Below are 6,896 nucleotides of genomic sequence, written 5' to 3'. Positions count from 1 at the left end.
CAGTGGTAGAGTGCTTGCCTTGCATGCCTGAGGCCCTGGGTTTGTTCTTCAGCACCACATAAAGCAGAAAAAGCTGGAAGTAGGGCCAGAAGTGGTGGAGCGCTGGTCTACAGCTGAAGAGCTGGGGGACAGGGCCTAGGCCCAGAGTTCAGGCCCCACCACCTACAAAAAAAGAAAAGAAAAGAAAAGAAAAGGAGGTAATTGCTATAATGGAAATTGTGTTAATTAAATCAACATCATACTAGTGTATGTTTGCTCTTCTCTAGATTCGGGAGTGCATGAACATATATATATATACACGCATATGTATACATACATATATGTACATTTATATGTATAGCAGAGTAGAACCAGTGTATTGGAGGGTTGTGTCTTTTTTTTGCTTCCCAGGTATTAGTACACTGTAGTCATGCTGAGAAAGAATGTTTTCCCATTAGCTCATCCTGTATTGTCATATGACAGGATGGACAGCTGACAGGTTGGGTTGGGAGTGATCCCAACCTGAGAGATGGAACCATTCTACTGATAGACTGTTCTGATAGCTGAACAGTCTAAAGGCCAACACACCTAGGTTAGGCCAAGGCCAACAAGAATGGCCACCAGAGGGTCAAAAGAGGCTCCTGGAAAACTGATAGGTGGGGCTCCTCGGACCCAGCAGAGATGTCACTCTCCTAGGAAAGGTTTTCATTCTCCCAACCACACATCATTCCATTCTTCTTCCTGCCTTTCTTCATTCACGAAGCTATCTGGATGTCCCTCCCATTTCACCATAACTTTGCTATTAATAAGACCCAAGTCATCACTTATCATATAAGGCAAATCTTTTGTGTGATTTTTGTTGTTGTCTTGGGGCTGGAATTCAGGACCTGGGTACTGTCTTTGAGTTTTTGTGCTCATGGCTACTAGCACTCTACCACTTGAACCATAGCTCTACTTCAGCTGTTTTGGTGGTTAATTGGAAATGAATGTCTCATGAATCTCATTCCTCAACTATCACTCTCCTGAGTAGCTAGGACTACAGACAGGCATGAACCATCAGTGCCAAGCCCTTTGTGATATTTAAAGTCCTCCTGGGCTGACTGTGTGCTGTCTCATACTGTCTTTCCTTATAGCTTGTTCTTAGGCCAAATCAAACTAATTACTTTTCCCCAAATGTACTATGTAGTTAACGTTTAATATCTCTTCATTTTATTGCTTTGGCTCTCTCAAAAATCAGAGCTAATGAAATGTTGGCTATTGCAATTACACAGACATGGTTTATAATGCCCTTAATAAATGAGCTTGAAAATGTTATATGTTTTCTGACCCAGAACCACAGTCTAGCTTTGTTCTGTCTAAATCATCACAGCATTTTTCTGAAGATGATGTCCTGCTCGGTTCTTCAGGACAAGGTGCAAGGGATTGTGGTCCTGACTTAGACACAATGAATGGGCAGTAGTCCTGTTTGTCCAAATGAAAGCATTGACTTTTTTTTGACCGGTCCTGGGGCTTGAACTCAGGGCCTTAGTGCTGTCCCAGAGCCTCTTTGTGGAAAGCATTGACTTTTAAAACTCATGGTTACTTGGAAAATAAATGTGAATATATATATAATTTTTTTTGGGTCTGTTCGTGGGGCCTGAACTCTGGGCCTGGGCGCTGTCCCTCAGCTCTTCAGCTCAAGGCTAGTGCTCTACCACCTGAGCCACAGCGACACTTCCAGCTTTTTTCTTTTTTGCTTATGTGGTGCTGAGGAATCGAACCCAGGGCCTCAGGCTTGCAAGGCAAGCACTCTACCACTGAGCCACTTTCCCAGCCCCAAGGAATATATTTTATATATATTTTATGGCACACATTATAGTAAATATGGTCAGAAACCCTTCAGTGAAAGATTCTCAGGAAATACACAGTCTCAGCCTGTCACCCCAACACCTGGGCCGAATTCTGGAAGCGTATGGAAATTGGCCACTTCAGTTTTCTCCTTGGGTTTTTATTTCCTGCCTTTTAATATATTTTCTCATCATAGAAGCACTTCGTGTTTTGGCACTCAGACATACTTCCCAGCATTTCCTCTGATCACATCGATAACCCTCTACTTTATAGTCGGTGTAACAGAAGAAAAATCAGAAATGGCCTCATCTAGGTGCCTGATTCATTAAGGAACCACCGAGGGCTTCGCCAGTCATGAATAATGCATCATCCATGATGGGAAATAGAACATTCTAGGCTGCAATCTCCTGTGTAAGGGGGGAGAGGGCTCTGAAGGATCCTTGGTGTAGAAGGGCGGATAACATTTCGGCAGATCTCCGCACTCCTCTCCTTGCCTTCCTCCCCTCCGGGTAGGTGGACAGAAGGCTTTTCTTTGGAGGGGCCTGGGAAGAGGAGGAGGAGGAAGGTGAGGAGGAGGAGGAGGAGGAGCTGTTCTCTCCCCACCCCTTCTGGGTTCATTCACACCCACAGCTCATATATAGGATGCATTTCTTTTCCTTCCATGCCAAAGATTTGGGAACAGAATGGTAACTTTTGAAACCCATTTTTGTTGTTCCAAATCCTTTTTTACTTCGTGGTGTTGGGGAAAAGACAGGCTGCTCTGCCACATGGACACCCCCCTCCCCAGTCTGTTCTTCCCTCCCTCCCTCCCTCCCTCCCTCCCTCCTCTCTTTCTACCTTTCCCTTTCGCAGCAGTATTGGGGCTAGAACTCATGGCCTCCTGCTCCTGTTTAGCTTTGTCCACTTAAGGCTGGTGCTCTACCACTTGAGCTTCGGCTGCCCTTTGACTACTTGGAGGCAAGAATCTCACTGATTTTTTTTTTTTTTTTCTGCCCTGGCTGGCTTTGAACCATGATCCTCAGATCTCAGCCTCCTGAGTAGCCAGGATGACAGGCGTAAATCATCTTTCTTTGAATGTGGTAGGGAATTTACCTTCATTTTCCCTGTGCCTTGGAGTCTTTGCCTCCTGGAATGATGCATCTCCTGAGCTCATACATATTTATGACGTTCTGGGAATATGGGTGGTGAGCCAGCCAGAAGATCTTCCCTCGATGGGACTCCATCTCACTGAGCCACAGCAATTACAGACCTTCCAGAAATGATAGTGTGAGGCCAGCTTTTTTTTTTTTTTTTTTTTTTGGGGTCCGGTTGTGGGGCCTGAACTCTGGGCCTGGGAGCTGTCCCTCAGCTCTTCAGCTCAAGGCTAGCACTCTACCACATGAGCCACAGTGCCACTTCCGGCCTTCTGGTGGTTTATTGGAGATAAAGGGTCTCATGTCTGGGTGCTGGTGGCTCACGCCTATAATCCTAGCTACACAGGAGGCTGAGATCTGAGGACTGTGGTTCAAAGCCAGCCTGGGCAGGAAAGTCCCCGTGAGATTCTTATCTCCAGCAAACCTCTCAAAAACTAGAAGTGGTACTGTGGCTCAAGTGGTGGAGTGCTAGCCTTGATCACAAAGAGACTCAAGGACCTCGCCCAAGTCCTGAGTTCAGTCCCCATGACTGACAAAAAAGTAGTCTCATGGACTTTCCTGCCTGGACAGTCATTGAACCATGGTCCTTAGATCTCAGCCTCCTGAGTAGCTATGATTATAGTCATGAGCCACCAGCATCTGGCTAGACTTATGATATTTAAAGACCTGAATGTCTTGCTCTTTCTCACTCTTTCTCCCTTCCTTATTCATTTATTTTTCTGTGTTGAGGCTCAGACTGTGGGCCTCATGCTTGCTGAGCAGGTGCTTTACCACTCCTGGGGCTTGAACTCAGAGCCTCACACTCTCACTGGGCTTTTTCATTCAAGGCTGGCACTCGACCATCTGAGCCACACCTTCACGTCCAGCTTTTTGCTGCTTCATTGGAGATAAATATCTCAGGCAGGGGCTGGGAAGGTGGCTCAGTGGTAGAGCACTTGCCTTGCATGCTCGAGGTCCTGGGTTCGATTCCTCAGCACCACATAAGCAAAAAGAAAAAAGCCGGAAGTGGCACTGTGGCTCAAGTGGTAGAGCGCTTGCCTTGATCTGAAGAGCTGAGGGACAGCGCCCAGGCCCAGAGTTCAGGCTCCATGACCGGACCAAAAAAAAAAAGGAAAAAAAAAAATCTCAGGCACTTTCCAGCTCAGGTTGGGTTTGAATTTCGATCCTCAGATCTCAGCCTCCTGAGTAACTAGGATTATAGCCATGAGCAATGGGTACCTGGCTTGCACCCAGTGTTTTTATTGTGCTTTGTCTTGTGCCTTATAGCTGAGCACCCACCCTGGTATCATCTTCCCACATACCTTTGTAGTCAGAACCCCTGAAGCTGTCGTCTCCCTCAGACATAAAAGTTCAGACTGCACTGAGCAGCATATTGGGGTATATCTTTTCCTTGGTTGGTGTGTGTGAGATAATCTCCCTGACAGACAATTCAGATCTTATGACTCCCTGGCTCAAGCCGTTATTATTATCAGGAGCTGATTAGGCACTAGATTAAGATCTGCGTGGTCAACCGTCTGGAGCCCTCAATACCTATTTTTCCGAAAGGCGAAATTTCTAACTTGCTCCCTTCGTCTGTTTGTGGCAGGGTTGCCCTGTGTCATGGGAGAAGGCTATTTTATATTTAAATAGAATATGCTAACTTTACTAAGTAAGTGGTGACCTAAAAATTATCATGCAGGAGAATGGAATTTCACTGGCTCACCCAGGAAGTTGGCATCCCAGGAGAACTGCATTTTGGGTTCATTGTGTTGGTAGGCAGTTTGCCACAGTGTGCTGCCTGAGGGAAAGAAACACAAAAGAAAGATGGCAGCAAGTAGGGAAAGGATCCTCTGAGGAGTTTTGCTTAATAGAGTTGTGACCATAGGGTGCTGGTGGCTCACACCTATAATCCTAGCTACTTGGGAGGCTGAGACCTGAGGATCATGGTTTGAAGCCAGCCTGGGCATAAAAAAAAAATTATGATACTCTTACCAGCAAAAAGCAGGAGAAGGAGGTGTGACTCAAGTGGTAGAGTGCCAGCCTTGAGTGAAAAAGCCAGGCAAGAGCTTGAGGCCCCAAGTTCAAGCCCAGAAACAGCATCCTCACCCCTAAAACATACGGTCATCAGGAAAATTATGAGGAAGGAGAGAGAGCTAATCAACTCATTAAAGCAAACAAAATCTTTTGTTCCCAAACCTTCTTCATATGTTGATCTATTAGGCACAGAAATGATCAGAGATATGTGCGTGCTTGTGTGCATGTGTATGTATGTCTGAGTGTGAGTATGTGAGTCCAGGGACTTGAACTCAGGGTCTGGGTGCTGTCCCTGAGGTTTTTTTTTTTCTTTTTGCCAGTCCTGGGATTTGAACTCTGGGCCTGAGCACTGTCCCTGAGCTTCTTTTGCTCAAGGCTAGCACTCTCCCACTTGAGCCGCAGTGCTACTTCCAGCCTTTTCTGTGTATGTAGTACTAAGGAATCAAACCCAGGGCTTCATATAGGTGAGGCAAACACTCTATCACTAAGCCACATTCCCAGCCTCCTGAGACTTTTTTTTTTGCTCAAAGATAATGCACTATCACTTGAGCCACAGCTCCACTTGTGGCATTTTTGGTGGTTGATTGGAGATCAGAGTCTTACAGACTTTTCCTTTACAGGTTGGCTTTGAACCCTGATCTGTAGATCTCAGCCTCCTTGAGTAGCTAGGACTACAGGCCACCAACAACCTGGCAATCAGACATAAATTAATGTCCTTACTTTGCTTTGTGCTTGGTGGGCCCAACACTAGTCAAGGTCTTTGATCCTCTAGTAGTAGAAACAGTCGAGCTTATCAGATTGGAATAGCTCCAAAAGCTATTCCATGGAAAAAAATATATTTTAGATTTCTTTTTTTTTTTTTTTTTGGGAGGGGTGTCTGATTGTGGGGCCTGAACTCTGGGCCTGGGTGCTGTCCCTCAGCTCTTCAGCTCAAGGCTAGCGCTCTACTACTTGAGCCACAGTGCCACTTCTGGCTTTTTTTCTTATGTGGTGCTGAGGAATCAAACCCAGGGCCTCAGGCATGCAAGGCAAGCGCTCTACCACTGAGCCACCTTCCCAGCCCCAAGGAAGCTGGTTAATTGGACATAAGAGTATCATAATTTTTTTTTCTGCCCAGGCTGGCTTCAAATCACGATGCTCAGGTCTCAGCCTCCCAAGTAGCTAGGATTATAGGTGTGAGCCACCAGCACCCTATGGTCACAACTCTATTAAGCAAAACTCCTCAGAGGATCCTTTCCCTACTTGCTGCCATCTTTCTTTTGTGTTTCTTTCCCTCAGGCAGCACACTGTGGCGATCTGCCTACCAACACAATGAACCCAAAATGCAACTTCCTGGGTGAGCCAGTGTTGGTGCTGGGCTTGAACTTGACCTCATACTCTTGCTTAGCTTTTTTTCCCCTCAAGGCTGGCATTCAACCATCTGAGCCACGACTTTACTTGTGACTTTTGGTTGGCTAATTGGATCTAAGAGTCTCATGGACTTGTCTGGACTGGCTTCAAACTGTGATCCTCAGATCTCAACCTAGATTACAGATGTGAGCCACTAACATGACACCTAGCTTGAATTTTCTTTCTTCTTCTTTTTTTTAATACAAGAAAGAATCCTATGTTTTAATTGTTTTACTGCTCAGCTGCTATTTTGATATGTTGAAGGAAGTCCATTGATTCTCCGTGAGGAGTGCTTATTGGTGAGTGTGAGTCAGCCCGTCTGCTTTTATTAATTTGCTCAGAAGCTTTTTCTGGCAGATTGATTTTTTAAAAGCCCCCAACAAAACAGAGATTTTATTTAATAGAAATATTGTCAGGATGACATTGAGATTTGAGGGTTGGCTTTCACAATCATTCACTATAAATTGTATAAGGTCTTTGGTGTTTCTTAAATCTGTAAGAATCAAGATACTCCTGGCACTGGTGGCTCACGCCTGTAATCCTAGCTACTTAGGA

Source organism: Dipodomys ordii, unplaced genomic scaffold (genome assembly GCF_000151885.1).
Source record: "Dipodomys ordii isolate 6190 unplaced genomic scaffold, Dord_2.0 Scaffold7, whole genome shotgun sequence".
Taxonomy (NCBI): domain Eukaryota; kingdom Metazoa; phylum Chordata; class Mammalia; order Rodentia; family Heteromyidae; genus Dipodomys; species Dipodomys ordii.
The sequence above is the reverse complement of the archived record's forward strand: the minus strand, read 5'-3'. Positions refer to the sequence as shown.